Below are 10000 nucleotides of genomic sequence, written 5' to 3'. Positions count from 1 at the left end.
AGAGAGAGAGAGAGAGAGAGAGAGAGAGAGAGAGAGAGAGGGTGGGTTAATTAGCATTATGCTGGTTGGGAATTTTAAGCCAAGCCTGGCGTATTGTGTGTATACAGACTAATTTTCCTCCCTCCAGAAAAAAAAGAATAAATAAAAGCCGCCAAAGCTGAACAGATTATGAACTGGCAGATGCTGCTGCTCTCCCAACACCAGCAACACCAAACAAATGCATGAATGACCGATTACTGTGCTCAGCAAACACACACACGGTGAACGTGACTTATCTTGTACGTAACGTACTTCTCAGGGTCGTTATATATATGTGTATATATATATATATATATATATATATATATATATATATATATATATATATATATATATATATATATATATCCCTGGGGATAGGGGAGAAAGAATACTTCCCACGTATTCCCTGCGTGTCGTAGAAGGCGACTAAAAGGGAAGGGAGCGGGGAGCTGGAAATCCTCCCCTCTCGTTTTTTTTTTTTTTTTTTAATTTTCCAAAAGAAGGAACAGAGAAGGGGGCCAGGTGAGGATATTCCCTCAAAGGCCCATTCCGCTGTTCTTAACGCTACCTCGCTAACGCGGGAAATGGCGAATAGTATGAAAGAAATATATATATATATATATATATATATATATATATATATATATATATATATATATATATATATGTATATATATATGAAAGGATCACAATTTTGCGCGTGATCAAGTATATTCCTAAGAGTACACGGGGAAAATGAAACACGATAAGTTCCCCAAGTGCACTGTCGCGTAATACTCACATCATCAGGGGAGACACAAGAGAGAAATATAACAGTCAGTTGATATATAACGAAGAGACGTAGCTAGGAAGCCATTTGGTATACATGCGATTGTCCAAGACAGATAACGAGCGTATAGACTTATCATGTTGACCAGAAGGTGAATTGTTTGCAAATTTGATCAACTATAAAGTTATCTAATTTGTATAGGCCATCACTATTATGAAGATCATAATTCTTTGTGTATTTAATAATAGAAGATTCAATGATATTTTTCGTGGTGCTGGAGTTAGTGTTAATAACTGAGATGGCATTACTCCAGTCAGTGCAATGATCATATTTTTTAACGTGATTAAACAAGGCATTTGATTCATGTCCCGTTCTTATACCATATTTATGTTTCTTAAGTCTAAAAGAAAGATCCATACCAGTCTGCCCAACATAAAACTTATCGCAATTTCTACATGGCACTTTATAGATGCACCCAGGAGAATTTTCTGGTGAGTTCCTGATTAAGATATTCTTTATAGTATTATGGTTGCTGAAGGCAACGTTTACATTAAAGGATTTAAGCAACAAGTTAAAATTATTATTAAACGGGAGAACTAAAAGATTCTTGGTGTCAATAGGAGGTTTGGGCTCAACTCTATAAAATTATTTCTTTGCTAACTTAAGGGATTTATCAATAAAAGATCTAGGGTACTTTAACTTTGACCCAATAGAATATATCTTCACAAACTCATTATCAATAAACTCTTGACTGCAAATACGTAATGCCCTAAGGAACATAGATTGAAATGATGATAATATAACTCTGTCATGTTGAGATGAGTAATAATGGATATATGAGCATACATTGGTAGGGTTTTTTGTATATGCCAAACTTAAACTTGTTCCCTGTCTATGGATCATGCAATCTAAAAATGGTAACATACCATTATTTTCATTTTTACAGTAAATTTGATGGAAGGTAGTAAATTGTTAAGTAAGGGGAGAAATATTTGTAAATTTTCATTTGTTGGCCAAACACAAAGAACATCATCTACATACCTAAGCCAAATTGCATTAGAAGATATACTGTAGTAATTTTGTTTCAGAAAAATTCCTTAATACATGTGAAAGAGGGTTACCCATTGCTATACCAAATTTTTTAGTATAACAATCTCCATTGAATTGAAATACACAGTCAATTATACACAATTTTACCAGTTCAGTGAAAAGAGATTTTGAAACAGGTAAATGAATAATATCCAAAACATCAAGTAAATATTCTAAAAGGTCATCAACTGGAACTTTTGTAAAAAGTGGAAAAAACATCAAAGCTAACTAGTTTGAAATGAAAATTAACATTGATATTGTTAATCTGGTTCACTAAATATACATTGTTCATGATATTAGAATTTGATATCTTACCCACTAAAGGGTTAAATATAGAAACTAACAATTTTGACATTTTATATGTGATGGAGCCTACTGAACTCACTATAGGTCTTGCTGGAAAATATTGTGTATGCGTTTTGATAAGTCCATACCCTTTCAGGGTCGTACTGTCATCCTCAAGGGTCGTACCGTTGTATCGAGGGGTCAAAAACATATTCTACACTGTACCATTTACACCTCAGTGAGCCTTTCATGATGGGACGCTCTCGACTGGGGGGGCAATAAAATAACACACCAAGAGGGTGGATACGACTCATCCTTAGAGGCTATTCACCCATATCCTCAGAGAGCATTTTGGTCCCTGTGGCTTCCTTGCCGACCATGGCCTCCGGTTTCTCTCTGTTATGCTCCCGGGAGAGAGATATACAAGACACTCACACTTGTGAGACTATATACTGACTTGTCCTTACCATTGGTGAACACAGGGTCGGGCAATTAACAGGTGCAACCTATCTTTAGGAGAGTTCGCAAATAGTTTTAGATACACTACCTTGAGTGTATATATATTATTTATTTTTTTTATTATACTTTGTCGCTGTCTCCCGCGTTTGCTAGGTAGCGCAAGGAAACAGACGAAAGAAATGGCCCAACCCCCCCCCCATACACATGTATATACATACGTCCACACACGCAAATATACATACCTACACAGCTTTCCATGGTTTACCCCAGACGCTTCACATGCCTTGATTCAATCCACTGACAGCACGTCAACCCCGGTATACCACATCGCTCCAATTCACTCTATTCCTTGCCCTCCTTTCACCCTCCTGCATGTTCAGGCCCCGATCACACAAAATCTTTTTCACTCCATCTTTCCACCTCCAATTTGGTCTCCCTCTTCTCCTCGTTCCCTCCACCTCCGACACATATATCCTCTTGGTCAATCTTTCCTCACTCATTCTCTCCACGTGCCCAAACCACTTCAAAACACCCTCTTCTGCTCTCTCAACCACGCTCTTTTTATTTCCACACATCTCTCTTACCCTTACGTTACTCACTCGATCAAACCACCTCACACCACACATTGTCCTCAAACAATATACAGAGAAGAGGGCCAGGTGAGGACATTCCCTCAAAGACCCAGTCCTCTGTTCTTAACGCTACCTCGCTATCGCGGGAAATGGCGAATAGTATGAAAAAAAAAAATATATATATACATATATATATATATATATATATATATATATATATATATATATATATATATATATATGTATATATATATTTATATATTTATTATGCTTTGTCGCTGTCTTCCGCGTTAGCGAGGTAGCGCAAGGAAACAGACGAAAGAATGGCCCAACCCACCCACATACATATGTATGGAAAGGATCACAATTTTGCGCGTGATCAAGATATTCCTATGAGTCCAAAACATGTTTTGGACAATCACATGTTTACCAAATGGCGTCCTGGCTTCGACTCTTCGATGTATATCAACTGACTGTTATATTTCTCTCTTGTGTCTCCCCTGATGATGTAATTATTACACGAAAGTGCACTTGGGAACTTTTCGTGTTTCATTTTCCCCGTGGACTCATAGGAATACATATGTATATACATACAAGTCCACACACGTACATATACATACCAATACATTTCAACGTATACATATATATACATACAGAGACATATACATACATACACATGTACATAATTCATACTTGCTGCCTTCACTCATTCCCGTCGCAACCCCGCCACACATGAAATGACACCCGCCTCCCCCGCATGCGTGCGAGGTAGCGCCAGGTAAAGATAACAAACGCCACATTTGTTCACACTGAATCTCTAGCTGTCGTGTATAATGCACCGCAACCACAGCTCCCTTTTCACATCCAGGCCATGTTTTACCTCAGACGCTTCACATGCCCCGGTTCAATCCATTGAGAGCACGTCGACCCCGTTATACCACGTCGTTCCAATCTACTCTATTCCTTGCACGCCTTTCACCCTCCTGCATGTTCAGGCCCCGATCGCTCAAAATCTTTTTCACTCCATCTTTCCACCTCCAATTTGGTCTCCCACTTCTCCTCGTTCCACCCACCTCTGACACATATATCCTCTTTGTCAGTCTTTCCTCACTCATTCTCTCCATGTGACCAAACCATTTCAAAACACCCTCTTCTGCTCTCTCAACCATACTCTTTTCATTACCACACATCTTTCTTATCCTTTCATTACTTACTCCATCAAACCACCTTACACCACATATTGTCCTCAAACATCTTATTTCCAACACATCCACCCTCCTCCGCACAACCCTATCTATAGCCCACGCCTCGCAACCATATAACATTGTTGGAACCACTATTCCTTCAAACATACCAATTTTTGCTTTCCGAGATAATATTCTCGCTTTCCACACATTCTTCAAGGCTCCCAGAATTTTCGCCCCCTCCCCCTCCCTATGACTCCCGCTTCCATGGTTCCATCCGCTGCCAAATCCACTCCCAGATATTTAAAACCCTTCACTTCCTCCAGTTTTTCTCCATTCAAACTTACCTCCCAATTGACTTCAACCCTACTGTACCTAATAACCTTGCTCTTATTCACATTTACTCTTAGCTTTCTTCTTTCACACACGTTACCAAACTCAGTCACCAGTTTCTGCAGTTTCTCACATGAATCAGCCACCAGCGTTGTATCATCAGCGAACAACAACTGGCTCACTTCCCAAGCCCTATCATCCACAGCAGACTGCATACTTGATAGATAGATGGGTAGATATATAGATAGACAGATAGATAAATAGATAGATAGATAGATAAATTGATATATATATATATATATATATATATATATATATATATATATATATATATATATATATATATAGAGAGAGAGAGAGAGAGAGAGAGAGAGAGAGAGAGAGAGAGAGAGAGATAATGCATGAGTGTTTGTGTGTGTGTGTGTGTGTGTGTGTGTGTGTGTGTGTGTGTGTACGGCATTACGCTCGTGCCAACATTTACTGAATATGATAATACAGATTAATGTCATTGGTGCTTGTTTTTTTTTTTCCTCACGGTTGGATGTGGGCGAGCGATGACGTCAAACGTTCGACAGCCAGTGGGGGACGAGAATGCAATTGCATGCAATTGAACCCGTTAATGGCCTCTTTAATGGGACTTCTCAGATTCTTTTTACCATATTGATTATCATAATATATTTCTAGGACCTTTAGCTGATAGTCTGGGTCAGTCTCACATATCTATTTTTTTCTATTTCTCTTCTCAAATCTAACAAACGTTAATGAGTTCACATTTAGATAAATAATCAGTTTGCAGATCTGTAAGGTCTCCGTCTGTCTGATAAAAGGTCTCTGTCTGTCTGTCTGTCTGTCTGTCTCTCTCTCTCTCTCTCTCTCTCTCTCTCTCTCTCTCTGTATATATATATATATATATATATATATATATATATATATATATATATATATATATATATATATATATATATATATTTTTTTTTTTTTTTTCTTTTTTTCTTTTAAACTATTCGCCATTTCCCGCGTTAGCGAGGTAGCACTAAGAACAGAGGACTGGGCCTTTGAGGGAATACCCTCACCTGGCCCAATTCTCTGTTCCTTCTTTTGGAAAATTAAAAAAAAAAAAAACGAGAGGGGAGGATTTCCAGCCCCCCGCTCCCTCCCCTTTAAGTCGCCTTCTACGACACGCAGGGAATACGTGGGAAGTATTCTTAATCCCCTATCCCCAGGGATAATATATATATATATATATATATATTTTTTTTTTTAAACTATTCGCCATTTCCCGCGTTAGCAAGGTAGCGCTAAGAACAGAGGACTGGGCCTTTTTTGGAATATCCTCACCTGGCCCCCTCTGTTCCTTCTTTTGGAAAATTTAAAAAAAAAAACGAGAGGGGAGGATTTCCAGCCCCCCGCTCCCTCCCCTTCCAGCCGCCCTCCACGACACGCAGGGAACACGTGGGAAGCACCCTTAATCCCCCATCCCCAGGGATAATATATATATATATATATATATATATATATATATATATATATATATATATATATATATATATATATATATATTATCCCTGGGTACAGGGGAGAAAGAACACCTCCCACGCATTCCCCGCATGTCACAGAACGTGTTGAAAGGAGACTTGACCTTTCCTGACCTTAAGACTGTGTGACCTGCCATATCATGACCTCTTCATAATGAAAGGTGACGTATGTTGACCTTGCCGCAAGGAGGATGTGACCTTCTTTGACCTTGCCAGAGAGGAAAACCTGAACTCCTTTGACCTCATTTCAATGATGGCCTGACCATTTTCGAGCTCGCCGTTGGGTCACCTGACCTTCCATGATCCTGATTCAGAGGTGACCTGACTTACCTTGACTTTGGCACAGTAGTGACCTGACTGACACTTGATCTCACCTCAGTCCTAACTTAACTTTTCTTGACTCCGTGACACTGTGACCCCTAATATGACCTGACCTTTTTATACATGGAAATATTGGTCGTTCTCATCAAATGTAGATTTATGCATCAAAAGGTCCGGGTTCGAATCCTTGCTGTTGGAGAGCATTATGTGACACACACACACACACACACACACATATATATATATATATATATATATATATATATATATATATATATATATATATATATATATATATATACATATATGTATATATATATATACATATTGGAATCACAATTTTGCGCGTGAACAAGTATATTCCTATGAGTCCACGGGGAAAATGAAATACGATAAGTTCTCAAGTGCATTTTCGTGTAATAATCACATAATCAGGAGAGAAACAAGAAAGAAATATAACAGTCAGTTGGTATACAGCGAAGAGACGTAGCTAGGATGCCATCTGTTAAACATGCGATTGTCCAAGACAGACAACGAGCGTATCATAAACTTATTATGTGGACAAGAAGATGAATTGTTTAAAAATTTGATCAACAATAAAGTTATCCAATTTGTATAGACCATCACTGAAATTAAGATTATAATTCTTTGTCTGTTTAAGAATAGAAGATTCAATGATATTTCTTGTGGTACTGGAGTTAGAGTTAATAACTGAGATGGCATTACTCCAGTCATAGTTTTTAAGGTGATTAAACAAGGCATTTGACTCTTGTCCCGTTCTTATACTATATTTATGTTGCTTAAGTCTAACAGAAAGATCCTTACCAGTCTGCCTAACATAAAACTTATCACAATTCCTACATGGCACTTTATAGATGCACCCAGGAGAATTTTCTGGTGAGTTCCTGATTAAGATATTCTTTATAGTATCATTGTTGCTGAAGGCAACATTTACATGAAAGGATTTAAGCAACATGTGAAGTAAAGTAAAATTATTATTGGAAGGGAGAACTAAAAGATTCTTGGTGTCAGTGGGAGGTTTGGGCTCAACTCTATAAAATGATTTCTTTGCTAGCTTAAAGGATTTATCAATGAAAGATCTAGGGTGCTTTAACTTAGATCCAATAGAATATATCTCCTCAAACTCATCATCAATATACTTTGGACTGCAAATACGTAATGGCCTAAGGAAAATAGATTGAAATGATGATAATTCAACTCTATCATGTTGAGATGAGTGATAATGGATATATTAGCATACATTGGTAGGTTTTCTGTATATGCTAAACCTAAACTTGTTTCCTTGCCTATGGATCATTCAATCAAAAAATGAAAACACACCATTATTTTCCTTTTCTACAGTAAATTTGATGGAAGGTACTAAATTGTTAAGTAAGCGGAGAAATATTTTTAAATTTTCATTTGTTGGCCAAACACAAAGAACATCATCAACATACCTAAACCAGATTGTATTAGAAGGTCAAATATCCTTTAGTAATTTCGTTTCAAAAAATTCAATATAAAGAAAGATGGTTACATATTGCCATACCAAATTTTTGAGCATAATAATCTCCATTGAATTGAAATACATAGTCTCTTATACACAATTTTATCAGTTCAGTGAAAACAGACTTTGAAACTTGTGAATGAATATCATCCAAAACCTCAAATAAATATTCTAAAAGGTCATCAACTGGAACGTTTGTGAAAAGTGAGGAAACATCAAAGCTAACAAGTTTTAAATAAGAATTGATATTGTTTAGCTTGTTAACTAAATTTACATTGTTCATGATATTAGAATTTGATATCTTACCCAAAGGGGCTTGATAAAGAAACTGACCATTTTGATAATTTATATGTGATGGAGCCTACTGAACTCACTATAGGTCTTGCTGGAAAATTTTGTTTATGTGTTTTGATAAGTCCATACATACATGGCAATGAAGGGGACAAAGATGACAAACGTTAGATAAGAGAATCATTACCTTTCAACAACAATTTCAATTCATTATTGAAATGGGAAGTAACTGCTTCTAGTTGATTCTTACTGAGTTTAGAATATGTTGTGTCATCATTTAAATGATCATTCATTTTAGATAATTACTTTTGTTCATAATCACAACAGTGTTAACCTTATCTGCTTTAGTAATATGTATATCATTGTCTTTTTTTAAGGTGTTGATAGCTCTTGTAAATCTTTTAGGGCAGTGAGGTTCCACTGGTTTTGACAAGTTGGATAACTTTATTGATGATAGAATTTGTAAGCAATTCACCTTCTCGTACGCTCGTTGTCTGTCTTGGACAATCACATGTTTACCAAATGGCGTCCTAGCTACGTCTCTTCGTTGTATATCAACTGACTGTTATATTTCTTTCTTGTGTCTCCCCTGATGATGTGATTATTACACGAAAGTGCACTTGGGAACTTATCGTGTTTCATTTTCCTCGTAGACTCATAGGAATATTTATATATATGAATACTTCCCACGTATTCCCTGCGTGTCGTAGAAGGCGACTAAAAGGGGAGGGAGCGGGGGGCTGGAAATCCTCCCCTCCAGTTTTTACTTTTCCAAAAGAAGGAACAGAGCAGGGGGCCAAGTGAGGATTTTTCCTCGGAGGCTCAGTCCCCTGTTCTTAACGCTACCTCGCTAACGCGGGAAATGGCGAATATGTATGAAAAAATTAGATATATATATATATATATATATATATATATATATATATATATATATATATATATATATATATCCCTGGGGATAGGGGAGAAAGAATATTTCCCACGTATTCCCTGCGTGTTGTAGAAGGCGACTAAAAGGGGAGGGAGCGGGGGGGGCTGGAAATTCTCCCCTCTCGTTTTTTTTTTTTTTTTCAATTTTCCAAAAGAAGGAACAGAGAAGGGGGCCAGGTGAGGATATTCCCTCAAAGGCCCAGTCCTCTGTTCTTAACGCTACCTCGCTACAATGGGAAATGACGAATAGTATGAAAGATATATATATATATATATATATATATATATATATATATATATATATATATATATATATATATATAAAATATATATATATATATATATATATATATATATATATATATATATATATATATATATATATATATATATACTGTGCAAGATGTGCGTCTGTGTGTTGTGTATAACCAGTGATGTATGTTACAATCCGCCATTGATTAATGAAAGTCCTTCGATATTGTAATATTGCTGGGTTGATGTACTGAAATTGACCACCTCTTTTTTATTCCCGTGAGAGTCACGTCATTCTCCTCAGATCAATGTCCACAGGTTGTTGTTTTCGAGAGGTCGAAGTCACGTCGGTTGAAAAGGCGAAACTGATTAGTTTGTGTACAAGAAAAATGCGTGGACGATTCGTTTGAGCCCCATAGACATCTGTTGAGTCGAATCTTTAGAGTAAAAGA

Source organism: Panulirus ornatus, chromosome 64, assembly GCF_036320965.1.
Source record: "Panulirus ornatus isolate Po-2019 chromosome 64, ASM3632096v1, whole genome shotgun sequence".
Lineage (NCBI taxonomy): Eukaryota > Metazoa > Arthropoda > Malacostraca > Decapoda > Palinuridae > Panulirus > Panulirus ornatus.
This window is presented reverse-complemented; position numbering follows the sequence as displayed.